Source organism: Lagenorhynchus albirostris, chromosome 2 (assembly GCF_949774975.1).
Source record: "Lagenorhynchus albirostris chromosome 2, mLagAlb1.1, whole genome shotgun sequence".
Lineage (NCBI taxonomy): Eukaryota > Metazoa > Chordata > Mammalia > Artiodactyla > Delphinidae > Lagenorhynchus > Lagenorhynchus albirostris.
In genome coordinates, this window is record NC_083096.1 from 44,973,071 (window position 1) to 44,996,664 (window position 23,594).

The 23,594-nt window shown below is 40.3% G+C and overlaps 1 pseudogene; it reads left to right on the forward strand.

Annotated features, from left to right (window-relative positions):
* The first annotated feature begins 21,199 nt into the window (after positions 1 to 21,199).
* Positions 21,200 to 22,928, forward strand: LOC132515788 (F-box only protein 3-like; annotated as a pseudogene).
* Positions 22,929 to 23,594: the final 666 nt, after the last annotated feature.

The window sequence follows — 23,594 nt, forward strand, 5'->3', positions numbered from 1 at the left end:
ACCCTTCTCTATTAGAAATTCACTCCCTCACTTCCCTTCCCCCATCCACCACTCATGCACTTCCCTCCTTCAGTTCCTGTATGTCTGTGTCTTGTTCTAGATAGGCTTTCCTGCTATTGCCTTTCTTTGACCTCCAGTCAGCTTTGGTTCATGGATGGTAACAGAATGAGGAAGTTAGGCCATACAAAACTGGGGCTGAGCTTGAGAAGTACCAGGCCACAGAGAGTACTGTCGTCTCATTTAGAAAGGAGCATGTATTTGGTTACTCTCCTTATGAGGTTAAACAGAAATCACATTTTGAGTGAACTAAAGACCAAGCTCCAATATTTAACAGATGAGGGCGAGCCACCCCTCTCTTATACCATTGAGAAGTGGGTACGGAGGTTTCTGGAAATTACGTGTACAATTTATATAAAGAACCCAAAGCCTCCTAAGGAAAAGGAACTAAAATTACTAAGTATTTCCACAGAGATTTAAAGTTATAAAAGCTAATGGGACAGACTGCATTGGCTTTGTCCAAGGTGGGATGCCAAAAAAGGCAATGAGATCCTTGAAGGAATAAGACACCATAATAGTTGACTGAGACTGAATCAGATGACTGGTCCCTGCCCTAAGACAATCAGAGGGGACATTGGTTCTGGATCTATAAGGTGAAGTACACCACCTAGACTCTATAGAGGCAACACTGGTACTCTCCCCCAAAAGCTATGAACAGTAGGCAGGGTGAGTGGAACTACAGAGCCGTAACATTGGAAACACAGACCTTCTTTACGGCAGAGTGTTCATAGCTGAACATAAAACTGATGACAGAGGAACATCTTTTACACTAGCCATCTTCCTCTCCCTAGCCATCTTCACTCACATCACTCAGTTTCCACAGCATTTCCTGGAGCACGCACGAGCCCTTGATTCCAGTTCTTCCCACCAGGGCAGTGACAGTGGCTTTGGAGGCAGTGGCATATCTGGGATTCTGTTGCATTCCCAAGTATCTGGGAACCCTTTACAAGCCCTATATTAGGGAAGCTTTTTAGCATAGTGCAAAAGGTATGGATTTGGGAGTGAGAGAGACCTAAGTTTGAATTCTAGCTCCAACATATACGAGTTGTACGATCTTAAGCAAGTAGACTTATCTCTGTAAACCTCAGTTCCTTCCTTTGTAAACTGAAGTTATTGTGAGTAATAATTGAATGGATTTGTCTAAAATACACAGCACCATATCTAGCATAGCATGTCCTCAGTAAACATTTGTTCTTTGCCTTTGTACCACCAAAGATTTCCCTGGCAATGTTTAGCCAATAGGAAGTTTTAATTTGGAGTATGGAATCAAATCGTGCTCAAAACAAGCCCTCTTGTTATCACCGTCACCTGTACATCACTATTGTAATCCCACGGGAAGCTGTAGTCAGACCAATGTAAGAATATATGGAGAATAAAAAGACTGATCATAAATTGGCCTTAAGTTTGAACACTATATAAACAGTAGGAAACAAGATAAGAACACTAGGCATCAGTCAGCTTGGGTTGGATGATAAGCCCCCCAAAATGTAGATATGCTGATGATGTGGATAGAGAACAAAATGCATATGGAATCAAATGACTAGAACCTGAAATAACTTGCTTCAGAGCAAGTAGGAAAGAAAGTAAGCAAACTGGCTTCAAGAAACTTTCCTGGCAAACCCCGCCTCAAATGGATCACTTACTTACTGTGAGTTCTCTCCGCCTTTAAGAATATGGGTTGGGCTTCCTCACCCTACACTTATCTCTATCCACAAATCATTTTATGTTTCAGGTTTTTGCCTCCTTAAATTTATTGTCAATTCCACCTGGGATGAAACCATAGTCTCTGTTTCTTTGGTATACTCCTCTTGGGTAGGAACACAAGAAATAAAGAAAAAATCAACGAAAAAGAAGGGAGGAAGGAGGCAGCAAGGAAGGAAGGAGTAGGAAGAAAGCAGAAAGGAAGGCCAGCTTTGAAAGGAAGGCTGAACTTTGTGGTGAAATATCCCCAAGCCAGGAACGCTGGCCATCTGCAAACTGTTTTCTCTTGGCTGTTCTATTGAACTTGAGGCAACCACCTTCTTGTAATAGATGCTTGTTGGAGGATTCAGCATAAGGAACCATCTGCCATGCTTGACCTGAATCATCAACAAAGGCAAAGAACTCATTTATAGCCCATATTGGTCATTAGTGACTAATTAAATGTGGGAAGCAAATGCAATACTTTCCAGGACAGCTGTTCCACATAGAGATAAGGCAACAAAAATATTTGCACAACTGCTTTTATAAAGAGTTCTGGGTTCTTTGAACCCAAATCCAGGTGTTTTCTATGATGACAGTATGTAAAACATGGAATAAGTAGCACTGGCAGAAGAACTTGAAAATGAGTAGTACTGGAGTCCTCTTCAACCCCACCCACGATGATGGAGAGGGGATCATTACACTTGCCCAAACATGCTACCTTCTAGAAGACCCTTCCCACCTCTCTGAATTCCCTTAGTGCTATACAGGGCTCAAGAGGCTCTTATGATGCATTGCATTGGATTATCATCCTTTGGATTCCTGTCTTTTTATTTCTACCACCTGTAGATTCCTTAAGGCAGTAACTTTGCTACATTCAACTCAAACCTGACATAAGACTAAACTTAGAGCCTTTTACTGAGTCTACAATGAAGAAACATTGCTATAAGTTAATAAAATTCTCATTGTCTTTTTGTTTGAAATTTGTTATCTATTTCTTCATTTGGTCTTGAGCCCCCAAATCCAATCTATGGACTTTGTTAAACAAACACAAGGCGGCATGATCTAATAGCAGAAACATGACTAGGAGATCGGGAGCTAGAGTCTAATTCTGGTGCTTTTCCTAAATATAAACGTGAACTTTGGTAAGTCACATATCTTTCTTTATACCTCAATTACTTCATCTATAAAACAAGGGAAAAGAATATCCACCCTGCAGAGAAATAGGGGAGGGGAGGGAAGGGAAAGGAAGGGAAGGGGAGGGAATGGAAGGGGAGGAGAGGGGAGGGGAGGGAAAGGAAGGGAAGGGAAGGGAACGGAAGGGAAGGGAAGGGGAGGGGAGGGAGGGGAGGGGAGGGGAGGGAGGGGAGGGAGGGGAGGGAGGGGAGGGAAGGGGAGGGGGGAGGGGAGGGGAGGGGAGGGGGGAGGGGAGGGGAGGGGAGGGGGGAGGGGAGGGGGAGGGGAGGGGGGGAAGGGAGGGGGAGGGGAGGGGGGAAGGGAGGGGGGAAGGGAGGGGGGAGGGGAGGGGGAGGGGAGGGGAGGGGAGGAGACATTTATTGGTGCCTATTGTATGTCAGACACTGGGTTAAGTGCACATACATGAATCTCTCTATGCAAGTCTCATAACAACTTTGCATCAGCTTCCCAGCTTTACAGATGAAGAAACTGAGACTCAAGGAAAATAATTAGCAAAAGGTCAGTCAACTAGCAATTAGCAAAGTGAAAACACAGACTCAGAGAATGTAACTCCAAAGTCGTCAGGTCAAGCTATTTGACACCGTGGGGGGTCACTGACCTGGCGCATGATCGTTGCAAGGATACGGAGGTGAGCTAAACAGAAGGCTAAGTGTCTGGGAGAGGATGAAAGCACCTAAACAAATAAGTGTTCCAGAGCGTGCATGTAGGATTCCTTCCACCCACCCTGCTCCTTTCAATGAGGCTGTGAAAACTACATTATGTAGAAATCAAAAGGTGTATTCTTTAAGTGCTTGTACCTAATACTGTAGTTCTTACATTAGGAAATATACTTTAAATAAATAATTCTTGGTCTCTGTCCTCAAGGAGCTTATAATCTCTTTAAAGAAAATATCAGTGCTTCACTTACATAGAAAATTCACTCACATGGAACCATATATTCCATTAGAATAGCAGACAAAATTGATATTGCTAATTTTGCTTTTGAGCTTGACAACTACTGCAATGAAGACCAGTGTCTTTGCAATACAATGAACACAATGTTGTCCTACGTCAGGGGCTTCAACTTTCTGAATGTTATGTCAGCTAATCATAATTACTGTGCTTTTCCTGGTAGCCTTCCATAACTGACTCCCTACCTTCAACATCCTCTTATGTCTTTAGTTGAGGATGGTATTTCAGGTGAGGGCTTCTATTTAAGGTGAGGGCTTTTCCGGGGTCTCTCCCATGTACACATGTTATTAAACTTTTGTTCGATATTCTCCTGATTAATAAATAAATAAACAGCCTTAAAAAAAAGAAAGAATGAATGAACAGAACCTCAGTAACCTGTGGAAGAATATAGAGATATGTAAAATATATATTAATTGGAGTCCTAGATTAGAAGTAGAGAAAAAAATAATAATCCCCAGGTTTCAGTAGGTTTGTAAAAGTAAATATTCTACCATCCATATTCTGGCTTTGACCATATATTCCTCTGTAATTAAAGGCACTTTTTGATTAAATAATATTGTAAAATTTTAATAGTTCTTCTCACTTGAAACAGTAGTATTAACTTTTATTCATAAAATCTCCTCCTCATATACCCAAGAATTATGAATACTACACATGAAATCAAAACATAAAAAATACATAAAGGAAATTTCAAAAGAAAGTCAATCCAAACCCATGCACCTATGGTCACCTAATCTATGACAAAGGAGGCAAGAATATACAATGGGGGCTTCCCTGGTGGCACAGTGGTTGAGAAACCGCCTGCCGATGCAGGGGACACGGGTTCGTGCCCCGGTCCGGGAAGATCCCACGTGCCGCGGAGCGGCTGGGCCTGTGAACCATGGCCGCTGAGCCTGTGCGTCCGGAGCCTGTGCTCCACAACGGGAGAGGCCACAACAGTGAGAGGCCCGCATACCGCAAAACAACAACAACAAGAATACGCAATGGAGAAAAGACAGCCTCTTCAATAAGTGGAGATAGGAAAACTGGACAGCTACATGTAAAAGAATGATATTAGAACATTCCCTAACACCATACGCAAAAATAAACCCCAAATGGATTAAAGACCTAAATGTAAGACCAGACACTATAAAACTCTCAGAGGAAAACATAGGCCAATCACTCTTTGACATAAATCTCAGAAATATCTTTTTTGATTGACCTAGAGTAATGAAAATTAAAATAAAAATAAACAAATGGGACCTAATTAAACTTAGAAGCTTTTGCACAACAAAGGAAACCATAAGCAAGATGAAAAGACAACCCTCAGAATGGTTGAAAATATTTGCAAACAAAGCAACTGACAAAGGACTAATCTCCAAAATATACAAGCAGCTCATACAGGTCAATATCTAAAAAACAAACAACCCAATCAAAAAATGGGCAGAAGACCTAAATAGACATTTCTCCAAAGAAGACATACTGATGGCCAACGAACACATGAAAAGATGCTCAACATCACTAATTATTAGAGAAATGCAAATCAAAACTACAGTGAGGTATCACCTCACCCAGTCCAAATGACCATCATTAAAAAAATCTACAAACAATAAATGCTGGACAGGGTGTGAAGAAAAGGGAATCCTCCTACACTGTTGGTGGGAATGTAAATTGATACAGCCACTATGGAGAATATGGAGGTTCCTTAAAAATCTAAAAATAGAACTACTGTATGACCCAACCATCCCACTACTGGGCATATACCCAGAGAAAACCATAATTCAAAAAGAAACATGAACCCCCATGTTCACAGCAGCACTATTTACAATAGCCAGGACAGGGAAGCAACCTAAAGGTCCATCAACAGAGTAATAGATAAAGAAGATGTGGTACATATATACAATGGAATATTACTCAGCCATAAAAAGGAACAAAATTAGGCCATTTGTAGAAATGTGTATGGACCTAGAGACTGTCAAACAGAGTGAAGTAAATCAGAAAGAGAAAAGCAAATATCGTATAATAACGCATATATGTGGAATCTAGAAAAATGGTATAGATTATCTTATTTGCAAAGGAGAAACAGAGACATAGAATATACCAAGGGATACAAAGGGGGAAAGGGGTAGGGAGGGAGGAATTGGGAGACTGGGATTGACACATATACATTATTGATACTATGTATAATATAGACAACTGATGGGAACATACTTTATAGCACAGGGAACTCTACCTAATGCACTGTGGTAACCTAAATGGGAGGGAAGTCCAAAAGGGAGGGGATACCTGTATGTGTATGGCTGATTCATTTTGTTGTGCAGTGGAGGCTAACACAACATTGTAAGGCAACCATACTACAATAAACATTAATAAAAAATAAATAAAATTTCTTTTAACTCCCCCCCCGAAAAAAGAAAGTCAATCCAAGAAATATGGGATCATTAACTAATAATTACAAAGTAAATGACTGTGAAAGGATGTTTTATATTATTTTTCCTTCAGCAGCCCTCACTTTTGTATTATTATGGGTCTTTTACAAACAGAATTTTCTTGAACTTCTTACTTTATTGTTGAAATAGTGTTTAATGTACACATAACCCACAGGCTTAAAATCAGGGAATCATTGTCATTATATGTTCATTGTGTTATAGCTAAAATGCATTTTCAAAATACTTCTCCCTATTGCATATCACAAAGGATTGACTTTTTTATCCTTCTATACACAAGAATAGCTACTGATTATTTCTTTGTTCAAGCAAGCATTTGGAGAGAAAAGCCTCAAAAACCAATAGGTGGGAACATACCACCACCACTTTTTTAAAAAAGTGACTGAAACATATATACCTCCCTCTTTTGAACAGACAGAATTCCTATTGCTAGCACAGTGAATTCATATTTAATATTTCACAATTATCCTGTAAAGCAAATACTCTCTCTAGGACTGCCTTAAAATCTATTCAGATATCAATAAACCCCTAAGTTAAGAAGAATTTACTGTGAGATGAATACCCTCCTATTTTGGTAATTGTTTAGGAAAGTTCGCTGCTTAGTGGAAGGAATCACAAAAGAATGGGGCTAAGTTTCTCAGGGACTAAGACAGGAAAGGTCAAACATTAGAGGACGTGAAGGCTCTGAGGCTCATCATCTTTCCCCAGTAGAGCCATTTGCATTTGGGCCTCAGATGCTACCAGGTAGAGTTAGGTGCAGTCTCTCCTCCCACTTAATCCATTTTGCTCTAAATTACTGAGAGATGAGAAGTCTCGTGGGAGTAAAAAGCCTAGGACCCATCTTCACTCCGTTGAAAGTCACAGGGCTTACCCCCAGGGATGTTAGGGCATCAGTGTGAAGACAGAAAAACAGACATCCCAAGTGTAAATTCACCATGGTGGTTGAGGGTTTCCTAGTCCTTGGGCATAGTGGCATGGACACAGTATGCATCAGCTACCAGAACTTGTCAAAAGTTGTCCTCTATATCTTATATAGAGGAGAAAAGTGTCTCTGTATAAACTGAAAGAGCTGTTGTATTAAAGTGCTCATTTGGGGCCCCAATACCCTTGTTTGGGGATTCTTCTGACTGGGCCTAATATTGAAGGGGAATATGACCTTTTTCTCACCATGGACACATTAGGGTCAGAGGGAACCATGGAAGCAAATGAGGTTTCACGACCTGCAGGTGTGTCAGTTCACTAAGAAACATTCACTAACTTCCTTTCCCAACCCCAGCGGCAAGGTGGTAGCGAAGAAGCATTAAAAGCATTAATTCCTGGCCACGCTGTGCATCAAAGGGAACCTTACAAGTACTTAGAGCAGGTAATCTTCAAAAAAGATGAAACACTCCTGCAAATAAGGATTGGAGCCATGGTAATCTGTATAATAAACAGCAGCTAAGTATTATTGATCTCTTTTCATAAAGCAAGCATTGTGCTCCACACGTACCATTTAATCCTCAGACCAAGCCTATGAAGTAGGTACATAATTACCTCCATCCAACAGCTGAGAAAAATTAGGCTGACCCAAGATCACACAGCTGGCAACAATCAGATTGCAGAAACCATGCTTTCAATTTGTGCTGTCCACTACAGTAACCACTAGTCACGTGCGACCACTTAAATCTTAATAAAATTAAACGAAGTTAAAATTTTATTTTCCCAGTTGCACTAGCTACAGTTCAAGTGTTCATTAGTCACACATGGTTAGTGACTACCGTATCAGGCAGTGCCAGTTGTATAGAACATACCCATCACTGCAGAAACAGCTATTTGACAGTGCTGTTTTAACGATTACACAAGTCTCAGGAAGGTTAAAGAAACAAAGTAACTGTGCGAGCACACACTCACACACTCACACACTTTCCCCCCCCACACACACACACACACTTTCCCCTCATGGCTCTCTAGTGGTTTTAGTGAGATGAGCATCATCACAGCCAGGGATGACAAGAGAGAAACAGAACAGAACAAGAGTCAACAGTATCACCATTGGGGATCATGGAGGAACTTGGAATGGTGGGAAATCACATAAGGCATTGAAAAGACTTCTGTGCGGATAACTCAAGAAATATGTAAGACCAAGCCTCCTACTTACTTTCACATGTTAAAGGAGGAGCCCTCGGGCTTCCCTGGTGGCGCAGTGGTTGAGAGTCCGCCTGCCGACGCAGGGGACACGGGTTTGTGCCCCGGTCCGGGAAGATCCCACATGCCGCGGAGCGCCTGGGCCCGTGAGCCATGGCCGCCGAGCCTGCGCGTCCGGAGCCTGGGCTCCGCAGCGGGAGGGGCCACAACAGTGAGAGGCCCACGTACCGCAAAAAAAAAAAAAAAAAAAAAAAAAAAAAGGAGGAGGAGCCCTCTGTTGAAGAGCGGCATAGACATCCATGTTACAAATATAAATGTGACCCATTTTGCTCACAAACTGGGAAGGCTGGTATTCCATCAGTTATACAAGTAGCACAGACATCGCGTATTTGACCAGCAAAGTTCAAGAAGAGTCAGTGTTTCTAAAATTTTCTGAACGGTTCCAAAACTTCTCTTAGAATAATGATTGTGATAAGAAATCACAGTTAATGTAAGACGTGGAATTTTTAAAGCATTTTTTTTCTTGGTTGTGAAAAGAAATATATCAGAGCGTTACAAATAAAATTCTAATACGCTTGCTCAGCATGGTTTCTCTCAATAGTAGGAGTGCCATATTCTGTTGCTGAACTGATGTTTCTTTAGAATTAATATTTATACCAAAAGACGATTATACAATACAGACCTAGTTTAAAAATCTATCACAGGTTTCAATAAGTGAAATTTTAATGCTGTTTATATTTTAGGGATAAAATTTACTAGCTAGCTAGAGTTCTGGATCACAAACTCAAGTAGTTATGATTTCAGATAACATTATGAAAGTCTCTAATTTGTATTTAAGAAAATAGCAAAATCCTTTTTGTTAAGTAGAATTTCACTTCTCGTCTCTCCCAGTAATTTTTATCATAAATTAATTTGACAGCAAACAGTATTCTTGTGTCACTAGAAAAGATAATTTTACTTTTTAAATCAACAAATTTGATCCTACCACTATCCCTCCCCAAATCATAAGATATGAACCTCGTAAATTCACACTGCATAAAAGGTTACATGGTGAAACATCTCCCTGAGTTGGCTGTCTAGCTGCCCTCTTCCCCAAAGCTAATCACTTTTTGCAGTTTCTGATATATCGTTCCCAAGATATTTTATGTAGACACAGGCGTAGGTGTGTATGTCACTTTTAAAAACACAAATGGAAACATCACAGTAACAATTGTTTCAGGCAAAAATCATTAATGGCTGGGCAAATTAGTAGACAAAAAGTATGATAAATAACAGGATATTCACACAGTCTCAAATTAACTCCCCATAAGATACATATTAATAAAAGAGGAAAATATAATAATTTGACCATGGAGAACTCTGGAAGACACCACCTTAACCAAGTGATCAAGTTGACATCTCCAGCAATGAGAGGTGTCTCCAGATATGAACAGTGAAGTACACAACACCACTTCTACAATATTCTGGCCAAAAAAAAATTGTAACCTGAGTCAAATCCCAAGGAAACATTAGAAAGACCCATCTGAGGAACACTCTACAAAATATGTGATGAATGCTCTTCAAAAGGATCAAGGTCATGAAAGGCAAAGACTGATGAACTGGAGATGCTGCCCCAGATCTAAGTACCCTAAAGGACAGTAGTGGAAGAAATGAAAAAAATTGCAAAAAGTCTGCAGATTCGTTAATAGAATTGCATCAATGATCATTTCCTAGTTTTGATCATTGTACCACAGTCATGTAAGGTGTTAACTTTGGGGTAAACTAGGTGAAGGATAAAAAGGAATTCTCATGCCATTTTTGCAACTGTTTGTAAATATAAAATTATTTCAAAATGAAAAGTAAATTTTTAATTAAAAACACAAATAGCAGTGTTCTGTATAGACTTTTCTCTTTCATTTCTCACTTAAAAATATGTCTTGAGGATTACACCACCTATATGTATAATATATATATATACATATATATACACAGATACATATATACATATATATAGCTACTGCATTTTTAATGGAATGTTCCATTTTATAGATTCATATTATATTAGCCAGTTCCTTATTAATGAGCACTTGGGCAATTTCCTAGCATTTGCAGGAAATAAACATCCTTTATAAAGGACGTAAAACATCCTTTTACGTAAAACTTTCTGTACACATAATAAAGCCACTCTAAATGTACAGTAAATCTGTGGCCCCCTTCCTGTAAGACAGAATTGATGTTAGGGGTGCTCATGCAGAGTAACAGATGTGGCCACGTCATCTATCAAATCCAGATTTGAGAAAAATAAAGTGTTATTTGCTGATACTATAAATTCTCAATGTTGCTGTTAAAATGAACTGAGTTTTAATATTGTCTCATATATTGAACACATCTCTTTGACTTCTCCTTCTCTTGTAAATTCTTTAATTTGGGAGTACAGAAAAGCCAAATTATCACAAATTTTACCAATTAAGACATTTTAAACAAAACAAGATGAAATTATATCCTAAATTGGAAATTCAAATGAACCTATCTTCTCTAGGAATTAAGACCCTAACCAAATCATTGGTATTCAGATTAGCTGTTCCAAAGATCTGTATCCTAAAGCATGTCTAAGAGTTTAAGATAAGCTGGATAATTAAAGGATCTAAGTACACTCTAAATGTTGTAATAAAATGCTAAAACGCATTGATCTGCAAAAAAAGACTGTACGATAATCAGAAAACTCTGAATGTCATAGAATAACCTTGCTTACTTTACATTTGCCACTTTAACTTACTTTAGCAACTGGACAAGCAGGCCATTCTAATCCGAAATCCATTCTAATGAAAGAGGAGAGTTGTCTTTTTATTTTTTAACTTTTTATTCTCATAATTCGTTTCTCTTAAAGTCTTCTGTATTTTTTTTAATGTGGTTTTTCTCATCTGTCAAAGGAGGTGGTTGAACTAAATATTTTTAAGACCTCTTCTAGCTCTGAATTCTGCTGTACAATAATCCAAGTGGGATCATAATGCACACTGATACGTGCAAATCCTCAGGGAAAGAGGCTTAAGCAGAGTTGAGAAAAGGAGGGTGAGGAGAGGACTGGACCAGTTGCTACAAATTATATCATATCCCCAAGACTCCCTAGACCTCATGCCTGGAACCTGATTTAGGTCTCAGAGCTGGCTGTCCCAGCCTTTCTGGAAAGTGGGGAGTGGAAAGAGGGGCTGGGGGGACCATTTTCCAAGGTGGAGTGAGTTGAAGTGCCTGAGCTGTATCTGGGATACTGATTTGTGATCATTATTGAATGAGATTGAACGATTTAAGATTAAAAAGCTGCATCATGTCATTGTTAAGCATACAGCTCTGCCCTTTACTAGCTCTGACCTTGGATAAGTCACTTAAATGCTTTGAACCTCAGTTTTCTCATCTACTTCCTTTATAGGTTATTGTGGTAAGTGACATAGAATAGTATAAAGCCCACTTTTACATTATCATTGTTGTTGTTATTATTGTTATTACCATTGGGTCACTGGCCTAAAAACTGATTCAAGGCATTTAATACAGAGAATTGCAATACTAAGTAAGCCATTAAGCTAAAAGAGCTGTAATAATTGATGAACAATAGAAGCCTTTCCATCAGCATAAGTAACACAGCCAGGAATCAGTAGCAACAATAAGAAAAGAAAGAGACGGATGGCCTTTTCCAGGTATTGATTTGAAGGCCAAACATCATTATTCTCATAATTCTTTCTCTTTTAAAGTCTTCTACATGTTCTTATCATTAAAACAGTGTCTATAGAGCATTATGTTGGCTATTTCACAAAGTGAATGAAAAATTCCCTTCCATTCTTTAGGTTATAACAAACCAAGAATAAATACAATACAACAAACCAATAAACATTTGAGTTTTCTCCTGAAGATCAAGTAAATAGAGCACTGGATGAGGTGTAGAATCGTTATTAGGATTCTTTATTTTTTCACCGAGGACTTAATGGAGATGATGAGATATTAGGAGTCATCTGAAGGAAAAGTTAGGGTGCTGTATTAGTTTCCTGTGGTTGCTGTAACAAAATACCACAAGCTTGGCAGTTTAAAACAACAGAAACTTAGTCTCTCACAGTTCTGGAGGCCAGAAGTCCAAAATTAGTATCGCTTGAGCACAGTCTTCCCTAGAGCCCTCCAGAGATTCTAGAGGAGAATCTGTTCTTGCCTGTCCAGCTCCCCGTGGCTGCTGGCATTCCTTGGCTTGTGGCTGCATCACTCCCGTCCATTTCTGTGTTCACACTACCCTCTCCTTCTCTGTGCCACATCTCCTTCTCTCTTATAAGGACACTTCTGATTGGAGTTAAGGCCCACCTAGGCAATACAGAATAATCTCACATTTCAAGATCTTTTATTTAATCACATCTTCAAAGACCCTTCTTCCATCTATGGTAACATTTACAGGTTCCAGAGGTTAGGATCTGCTATCTTTGGGGGTCAATATTCTGCCTACTCACATAGTTCTTCCCTTTTAGGAAGAGCAGTGTTCAAGAAAGCTTGCAATCAAAGTAAGGCATGCAGAGTCTGTCACAGACACAGGAGCAAAGTGTTTGTGTTTTTGTTGCCCTTGTTGTTTGTCAGAGCATCTAACTGAGACCCTGAAGGAGAATGCACTTCCTGAGAGGTAAAATCCAATCAGTAGGGGATCTGGAAGAGAGAAAGAGTGTGGTCACAGGAAAGCCCAGGGATCATAGATCCCAGCCTCAGCAGGACACTGGGCTGGAAACCAACAGTACTTTCCAAAACCTACCTATGGGTTTTGAAGGGTCCACCCTGACACCAGCCAATCTTAGCCTCTCCACCAGGACCCCCAGAGGCTCAAGCAGAGACAGTCACCACAACATGCCGATCCACCCCCATCTACAGTTCAGTTACTGGATTGCCCTTTCTGTTCACAGTTCTGTTGCATTTCCATCTCGTTCTACTATTTCTACCAGATGGTCTGCTCTTTCTTATTATAGCTAAGAAAGATTTAGATTAAAATAAACCCTCTATAGTCATCACCTAAATTTTAACTTAAGCTTAATACCCGTCTCAATATCAATTTTTACATTCGTGGTCTTAGTAAAATGTATCGAGGGGCAAACAGGATGACAAAGACAAACTGCTTGGTTTCCCTTGTACCCTTTGAACGAAACTAAGGGAACGAAGCAATTTTCCAGGGAGCTAATGAGCTTAAGTTCTTTTTATCACTATAACTTGGGTGTTGAATAATATCCTCCATGTGACAGCCTGACAGCAGTCACCAATCCTAGTTAAAAGGGATTGATTGCTCTCTAGGAAATACAAGGGGCCTGTCCCAAGAGATGTTTCAGAGGAGAAACTATGTATGGCTTTAGCTTCTCTCCCACAATGCACTCCAGCATGGTGTATAATCCCCGGGCCCTATATCAATCCCTGGGTTCAAACCCTTGCTCCAAGATTTGTCATTCGTGTGAATTGCTTCAGAGGAATTCTTTTGAGGGTTAAATCAGATAATACATGTTTTATCTATCAATTTAGCTGGGCTACAGTGTCCAGTTATTCAAGCAAACATTAATCTAAATGTTACTCTGAAGGTCATTTTGTAGATGTGATGAAAGTCCATAACCAAGTAATTTTAAGAAAGGGAGATTATCCTCGATTATCTGAATGGGCCGGATTTAATCAGTTGAAAGGCCTTACCAGCAGACCTGCGTCACCTCGGAGAAGGAGGAAATTCTGTTTGTAGAATGCAGCTTCAGCTCACACCCAAGAGTTCCAGCTTGTCTGTCCTTCCTAACAACCCAGCCTATGGACCCCCCATGATCGCATATGGCAATTCCTCAAAATAAATCTCTTAATATATATTATATCTCCTATTAGTTCTGTGCCTCTGGTTGAACTGTAACTGGTACAACATGTAAAGAAGAATAGAGACTGACACACAGTAAGGGCTCAGAAAATTTTTGTTACTATTTTTGGTGGTGGTGGTGGTGGTGGTGGTGGTAGTGATGGTGGTGGAATTGTTACACAACATAAACTTCTGGAATTTCCCAACATGTCCAGTTTCCAACATTATGTCCCATTAGTCCCAATAAGTACATTCTTTTTTTTGTCAGATCATGTGACTCAACTCTGGATTCAAAAAATACAGCTACTAAAATAATCCATTTACACTATTTTGTAATAACTGTAAATGGAGTGTAACCTTTAAAAATTGTATAAAAAATTACAGTCCCACCCTATTTTTGTCAGTATTAAGTCTAATGAATTCCACACCCAGCCCCCCAAAACAGGATAGATTTGGCCTTGGTTCAAAGGTAGCCTGTATCAGTGGACATGTTATTAGCTTGATTACAGTGATTATTTAGCGATGTACATGCATATTAAATCATCAAACTGTATGCCTTAAACATATACTTTTTTTTTTTTTTTTTTTTTTTTTGCGGTACGCGGGCCTGGCCTCTCCCGTTGCGGAGCACAGGCTCCGGACGCGCAGGCTCAGCGGCCATGGTTCACCGGCCCAGCCGCTCTGCGGCATGTGGGATCTTCCCGGCCCAGGGCACGAACCCGTGTCCCCTGCATCCGCAGGCAGACTCTCAACCACTGCGCCACCAGGGAAGCCCACATATACTATTTTTAACTGTCAATTATATTTCAATTTTTAGAATGTAACCTGTAAATATTTTTTTAAAAAATACTCTGCTTAACAGACAAAGCAACATCACATTCCAAATCATTTCATGCAATTTCACAGACCAATAACTAATACGCTTCCCAATACAGATACATTTTTAGGCAACCAGTAGCCTAGAGAAATTCTTCACTAATTTGTATTAGTACAAATTCTACCTTGGCATTTTTTAAAGCCTAGGAATTATATTATTTCTTTCAGTTAGCTTTCCTTGTATTTCCAATAGTCTTTAAATATATGAATTTTCACCTCCTCCTTTCTTCCTCTGTTATTTTCCATTTAACATGACAGGATTCCTTAAGCCTCTATTAATAGCTTTACTGTATCTGTAATTGCTTCAAGTTTGTAGCAAGAGGCATACAAACAACTCTTAGACCTAGTAAATTTGCATTTTCTACTTACCGAAATGTCCCATGCAAATTTGAAGTATCATACAAGGTATTTTTGACTTTTTCTTTCTAATAGTCTCTGTTACTTCAATACTGTTGTGTCCTCCAGAAGTATGCTTTACTGACTCAGTAAGTGACTACATTCGAAAGTCACTTACTGAGCATCTACTTGAGCAAAAAGAATGTATTGCATTTCCTATCTCATGGAGTTTTTGACAAGGATGAGAGATAAACACAAATAACTGTATTATTTGGAAGACTGATATCTGCCATTGGGATGGTTCAGACAGTGTTACGGTGATTCTGAGAACATAAAGCTCACATCTGGTTGAAATGGGTGATGAAACTGAGAAAAGCCTAACGGTAGAGATGGCTTCTGAGAGGATTCTTAAAGAACGGTTAGGATTTCAACAGCCTGGCAACAAAGTAAGGGCCATTTCAGGAAATGAAAACAGCACATGAGTCCTGGGAAGTGACTCACTTTGTACATGAATAAAGTGAGAGCCAGACAAGAACTTGCCCATGCAAAACTAGAGCATGCAGCTAGTTAGTAGTAATAACCCCAAGAGAGTCCAGAAACCCAAGGAAGCCTGTACAGTATCTTTTGTCCACAGTTCCCTGTTCCTTATAGTTATATTATGAGACAGATCTGAACTGCTGGGCCTTCCATTAAGAGGCCATCAAGACTAAACTCTCATGCCTTATATCACTTTCTGTTCAACCACTCTCAGAACTCTAATGTCCTATCATTCATCCACCCATTGCCCTCCAGTCTGGATCCCATAGTCCTATGTCCACCCTCTCCATTCTTCTCTACCCTCTTCTTCACTGGGCCATATGGAACCCCCTGTCTGTCTTCCCTTTCTCTGAATGGTTCCTTCACCTTCTTTCTCTAATTGAAATCTTATTCTTCCTAAGGACAAAAGCAGAGTTTGCTTTTTTCTTTACAGCCCATGAACTTCAGATGCTGGTTGGTGTCCTCCTAGCTCCCAGTGCTACTTTCAAAGCTTTCATTTGCCCTTTTTTTCTTTAAAATACCCAGCTTGTGGGCTTCCCTGGTGGCGCAGTGGTTGAGAGTCCGCCTGCCGATGCAGGGGACACGGGTTTGTGCCCCGGTCTGGGAAGATCCCACATGCCGTGGAGCGGCTGGGCCCGTGAGCCATGGCCGCTGAGCCTGCGCTTCCGGAGCCTGTGCTCCGCAACGGGAGAGGCCACAACAGTGAGAGGCCCGCATACCGCAAAAAAGAAAAAAAAAAAATACCCAGCTTGTTTGAAGCCCATACCATAGGCCTACAATTCGCTCACTTCCACTTCCTTAGAGAGCACATATATCAATGTCCTGATCACTCCCCCACTTACCAATGACTTTTTTCTCAGCTCATCACCCTTCATGTCCTCATTATCTTCCATGCCCAGAAAATCACTCTCCCCCCTCTCCTTCCTTCCTACTTGCTTGGAACATCAAATCTGCTTCAACTCAACTCTGGCCATATTCTAGAAACTGAAGTTTGATAGAGAAAACCATTTATGTGTATGGTGTTAGGGAGTGTTCTAATTTCATTCTTTTACATGTAGCTGTCCAGTTTTCCCAGCACCCTTTACTGAAGAGGCTGTCTTTTCTCCATTGTATATTCTTGCCTCCTTTATCAAAGATAAGGTGACCATATGTTTGTGGGTTTATCTCTGGGCTTTCTATCCTGTTCCATTGATCTATCTTTCTGTTTTTGTGCCAGTACCATACTGTCTTGATTACTGTAGCTTTGTAGTATAGTCTGAAGTCAGGGAGCCTGATTCCTCCAGCTCCTTTTTTCTTTCTCAAGATTGCTTTGGCTATTTGGGGTCTTTTGTGTTTCCATACAAATTGTGAAATTTTTTGTTCTAGTTCTGTGAAAAATGCCATTGGAGAGGGTGTGGAGAAAAGGGAACCCTCTTGCACTGTTGGAGGGAATGTAAATTGATACAGCCACTGTGGAGAACAGTATGGAGTTTCCTTAAAAAGCTAAAAATAGAACTACCTTACCACCCAGCAATCCCACTACTGGGCATATACCCTGAGAAAACCATAATTCAAAAACACTCATGTACCCCAATGTTCATTGCAGCTCTATTTACAATAGCCAGGACATGGAAGCAACCTAAGTGTCCATCGACAGAGGAATGGATAAAGAAGATGTGGCACATATATACAATGGAATATTACTCAGCCATAAAAAGAAATGAAATTGAGTTATTTGTAGTGAAGTGGATGGACCTAGAGTCCTTCATACAGAGTGAAGTAAGTCAGAAAGAGAGAAACAAATACCGTATGCTAACACATATATATGGAATCTAAAAAAGAAAAAAAGGTTATGAAGAACCTAGGGGCGGGACAGGAATAAAGATGCAGATCTACTAGAGAATGGACTTGAGGACAGGGGGAGGGGGAAGGGTAAGCTGGGACAAAGTGAGAGAGTGGCATGGACATATATACACTACCAAATGTAAAATCAATAGCTAGTGGGAAGCAGCTGCATAGCACAGGGAGATCAGCTCCATGCTTTGTGATCACCTACAGGGGTGGGATAGGGAGGGTGGGAGGGAGGGAGATGCAAGAGATATGGGGATATACGGATATGTATAGCTAATTCGCTTTGTTATAAAGCAGAAACTAACACACACAAAAAAAAAAAGAAAAGAAAACTATTTAATACCCCTAATTAGTTCCACAATAAATTCATGACTCAGAGTCACAAATGGGTACCTGATACTTCCCGACATGTACTCTACCTGCACTTCCCCAGTACTTTGCTTTCCAACTCTCGTAGACAACTATTACATACTTCCTCCTCTCTCTTCAAACATCACCTTAGCCCTTGACCCTACCTCATATTTTCCTGAGAAATAAGAAGCAATTTAAATGGTGTTCCCTTGACTTTGTTTACCTACTTTCTTCTGTACCTATTCTTTCTACCTTCCTTCCTGACATTACTTAGTTGTGTCTATTCTTCTAAAAGAAAAAAGCCCACCTGCTCCACTGGGATCTCCTGATCCACATCCTCTCATTACCTTGCAGTTTTGCCTTCTCTCTCCTGCATCATCCATTTTTTCCACTCTTCTGAATCTGTCTCATCTGATCTAGTTTACCTGGTCTTAAAAATCACCCTCCCTTGACCCAAAGTACCCTCTAATTTTCACCACATTTCTTTCTTTCTCTATACAGCAAAAACCTCAAAAGAGTAACTATACCTCCTGTCTCCACTTTCTTACCTCCCAATCTCACCTTGATCACTCCAGTCAAGCTTCTGATTCTTCCATTTTCTAGTCAGGTCACCGATAACCTGATGTTGCCAAACCTAATGGACACACCTGAGCCTCCATCTTACTGAGACTTTTAGCAACATGTAGCTGTATTGACCAACTCCTACTTCCTGAAACACTTTCCTCTCTTGGCCTTAGTGTCACCCACTCTCCTAATTTTCTTCTTACCTCACCGGACTTTTTTTTTTTCCCACTCTTGAGCTCCTCTGTTTCTACTCAATCTCTGAACTTTGGATTTCAGGAGAAAACTTGGATTGTCTCCTTTTCTCAACCTACATTTATTTCCCAGGTGATGTCACCTGAGTCTCTGGTTCCAGTCACTTCCACCAGCAGAGTATAGATCCCTGACTGGCCTCATAGTCTTTAAAGAGACAAGCAAGGATGATTCCAGGAAGAAATTAGGTTGCACTTAACCAAGCATACTCCCCACCAAAACCAGACAGGGTTCCAAGGTCACATCCTCAGGTTCATTCACATGCCCAGTTCTCCCCAAGTAATAGTCTTTCCACAGGACAGGACATCACACAGGCTTGTCCAGAGCTATCCTTTCTGTTTAATGTTCATGGTCCCACTCTGAAGTTCCGGAAGTCCCTCTTCCTTCCTCTCCCAAGTCCATTTCCTGTCACAGAATATTTCAAAGTGAAATCCAACACAACCACCTCTCATTTACACAGATCTCCTGACTCTGTCTGAATCCAGGATTTTTTCCATTATGTCAGGCTGCCCCTCAGACTCTTACTGATAAGTAAATTTCATTTTATGCTACCCTATATATGTCTTTTGCAAGAGATTCTTATCCTCCACCCATCACCCCCCAAAATAACTGACCAGCCATACACGGCTCTATAAAATACTAGCAGGCAATGCACTGTGGCACAGAGTTTATTTTTCCAAACAAGTAAAACAAATGCTTGGCTTAAAAATAATAAACACATTATACTCAGGCATATAAGCAATATTTTAAAACAATATTTGTTTTCTCCTGTTTTCCTTTGCAACAATCTATTGGTATGTCAGATTTCAAAACAAAAGCTAGTTTCCACAGGAAGGGAAAACAGATTAAGGCAGACAAGGAAGAAAGGAATAATGTTTGCAACATTTATATTTGAAATCTTACATAGCCTTCTCAAAAACACTGATGTTTGTTGGCACTTTACTACTTTTAATTCTGAGCATGAAATTCAAACGTCTATGGAGACAAAACTACACAACTATGAACAAAACAAACAACACACTGGTCCCTTCCTGGTGTGAACTTTGGATAAATATGGCAACTCTTTCCAGTTGTGAGTATGTATCTCTCCTTCTCTAGCCACTTTAAAATAGGTTGGATTCTAAACTGTCAGGAAGGATTCAAGTGACGACTAAATTAAATTAAGGTATAAAGAAAGGTCTAATTTCATATTTCTCATAGCATGTTCTACTGACAATGCATTGGGTAATGATGTTTATGATAAAGTCTGTACTTTTGTTTGGGTTATGAATCATTTATTTTTCACTTTTAACAGGAACCAGACATTGCCTCATTACTGTCTTGTCTAAGAAGTATGTCTTGCAATGAATTTTGGTAAGGTCAATTTTTTTTCCCATTAGAGTAGTATGTGTGTTAAAAATTAAAAGATTACTAGATGATCTAAGTCAGTGGTTCTGGAACTATAAATCTGTGGCTAGTAAGTATTAACTCCTTTTTATCAGAAATTCTGAGACTACATAAGAAAGAAGTATGGGAGCAGTCAGATTCCTGAGACTTACTGACCATCATTGAACTAGGTACAGAGGAAGGGACCACAAAAGAACTATGTTCTAACTTTGGGTACCTCAGAGGACATAGACGTAGATTATTCAATACCACATCTATTTGCTACTTGATCTTGGCATTTAAGGTATATGCTCGAGCCAAGAGTTCAGTTGATTACTGATAAAGGCAGGCATGATCCTCAGTGGCCTAAATGTTTTAAGAGCTCTATTTCAATGTCAGCTCCACCTTGTACCAGCTACGTGACTCTAGGCAAATTGATTAATCCCTTAGCTTCAATTTTTTCTTCTGAAAATCAGATTGCTAATATGTAACCTCGGCAAAACTGTAGTTTGGACTTAATTATGTAAATGTACATACAGTATCTGGTTCCCAATAAATGTTAGTTCCTTTCCCTTGCATAATTTTATATCAGGAATCAGTGGCAGATTCCATCATATCATAATTGCTTACGGATTCACTTGGGTATTCACAACAGTATTCACTTATATGTTGCCTCTTTAGAGACAAAAAGATTTCTAGGGCTTTGGAGCTAATGACGAGCTACCTCCATCTGATACCCATCATGGATAGAATGCACAGCTTACAAATGCCGTGGAGACGGGTGGTGGCTGCGGGGTCTGGGGCGGGGGCGTGGAGCCAGGCCTGCAAGGGGCCGGGCAAGATGGCGGCCATGGAGACCAGTCAGCACCCCTGACCCTGGAATCACTGCCCACCGATCCCCTGCTCCTCATCTTATCCTTCTTGGACTACCGAGACCTAATCAATTGTTGCTATGTCAGTTAAAGACTTAGTCAGCTATCAAGTCACGATTCGCTGTGGAGAAGACATTGCAAAAACCACTGGCTGATACCTGAGGAAGAGAAAACACAGAAGAACCAGTGTTGGAAATCCCTCTTCACAGATACTTTTCTGATATAGGAAGATATATTGACCATTATGCTGCTATTACAAAGGCCTGGGATGATCTCAAGAAATATTTGTAACCCAGATGTGCAGATGGTTTTCTCTCTGAAAGAGAGTGCTTAAGAGGAAGACCTAGATGCTGCAGAAGCTCAGATGGGCTTCAAACTTCCAGATGATTATCGATGTTACTATCATATCCACAATGGGCAGAAGTTAGTGGTTCCTGGGTTGTTGGGAAGCATGGTGCTGTCTAATCCTATCTTTCTGAGGATTTGTTAGACATCTATACAGCTGCTGGAGGCTTCCAGCAGAGACAGGGACTGAAATATTTTCTCCCTTTAACTTTTTGCATACATACTGGTTTGAGTCAGTACATAGCAGTGGAAGGGCTGAAACAAAAATGAAATTTTCTACTGATCTTGGAGAGAGAGCAATGAGTGGTCCTGAAGAGAGATCTTAGTTCTCTGCCCAGGAATTGAACGTGGGTCGCCTGAGTTGAAAACCAGGAATCCTAGCCGCTAGGCCACCAGGCACTAGAGGCTAGCAGCAAAGTGGCCCTGGCTCTTTCCCCTGTTTGAAAGCAAGAATATTTCAAGGAGGCAAAAATTGTAAAAACAGGTACAAAGTTTATTATTAGAGATACAGCATAACATGTGGGTGAGCACACAGACAAGCAGTTTGCTTATTTAAGTCAGAAGCAAGGCAGAAATACACACCCAGAGAGAAAGAGTATGGGCATCCTAAATGAGTAGCACAATAAAGAGGTGATTTAAATCACTTATATGGGACAGTCCTTCTGGGTTTTTGTTTACCTTTGGCCAATTTTCTTATTTCTATCTTCACACCTGACCTGCCCTAGGACCCTCCCCAACATGCATGCACAACTTTTTGCTAAGATGGATCCCACCCCAGAGGCCTGTGGGGGGTATGTCCACACTTATTATGGGGTGGCATCCCCTCCCTTTTTGACCCCCAAGGAGGCTTCCTGCTCACGTGCAGACAGGGAAGTTTTCCTTGATCTCAGGAGTGGTCATCTTATCTCTTTACTTCAGCAGAGCTCAGCTTCTGCCACTAGCTTTGTCCTTGGAGCGTCTGCGTGAGAACAAAGCTTCAGTTTTACTCCACTTGACAAACACCAGCTGTCCAGCCCAAGGGCCCATCTATCTCCTACCTCACTACCAAATGTCTGACCAAACGGCTCAGAGTCCAGCTGCTACTGACATGTTTATCATAGGTGCTACTTTTACTGACTGGTTTACTTCTTATGTCAACAATGTTGTATCAGGTGGCTTCCCTATCATCAGAGACCAAATTTTCAGATATGTTTATGATCTGGAGTGTGTAGCAATGACAGTTTCAGTTTCCACATCGTTTCTGCAGGAACTCAGCTCTGTATACCCACCCCACTATTTCTTCACATACCAAATCAGGACTGAAATGTCAAAAGACGCACTTCCTGAGAAGGCTTGTCAGTTAGACAGTCGCTACCAGAGAATAACAAATGCTAAAGGTAATGTGAAGGGACTTTCCTGGCAGTCCAGTGGTTAAGACTTCGCCTTCCAGTGCAGGGGGTGCAGGTTCGAACCCCGGTCAAGGAGCTAAGATCTCACATGCCTTGCAGCCAAAAAACCAAAAACATAAAACAGAAGCAGTAGTGTAACAAATTCAATAAAGACTTTAAAAATGGCCCACATCAAAAAAATCTTTAAAAAAAAAATTAAAAAATAAAGGTAATGAGGAAGAAGTTCAAGGACCTGGAGTTGTTGGTAAATTTCCAATCATCAGTCCAGGCTGGGTATATGAATACACAAGTTGTATATTCATATATAACATCACGCTATATGGAAGGATATTATATCTTCCTTTTTTTTTTTTTTTTTTTTTTTTTTACTTTAAAGACAAGATCTTTAATGTCACCTTTCCCTGATTCCTTATGGCATGTCCGATACTCAGGGTATCTATAGCTCGATTGGAAATGGGTCCTAATAAACATGAAGAGATGCAAGAGAAAGAACAGGAGGAGGAGGAAGTAGACGATTATGACCATTGGGCAGATATGGATGAATCTGATGAAGAATACTAGGAGGAGAGACGGAGGAGAGTCTTTGATGCTCCCCTTCAAAGATGCCACTGCTCGCGCCTTTTTTTAAGCA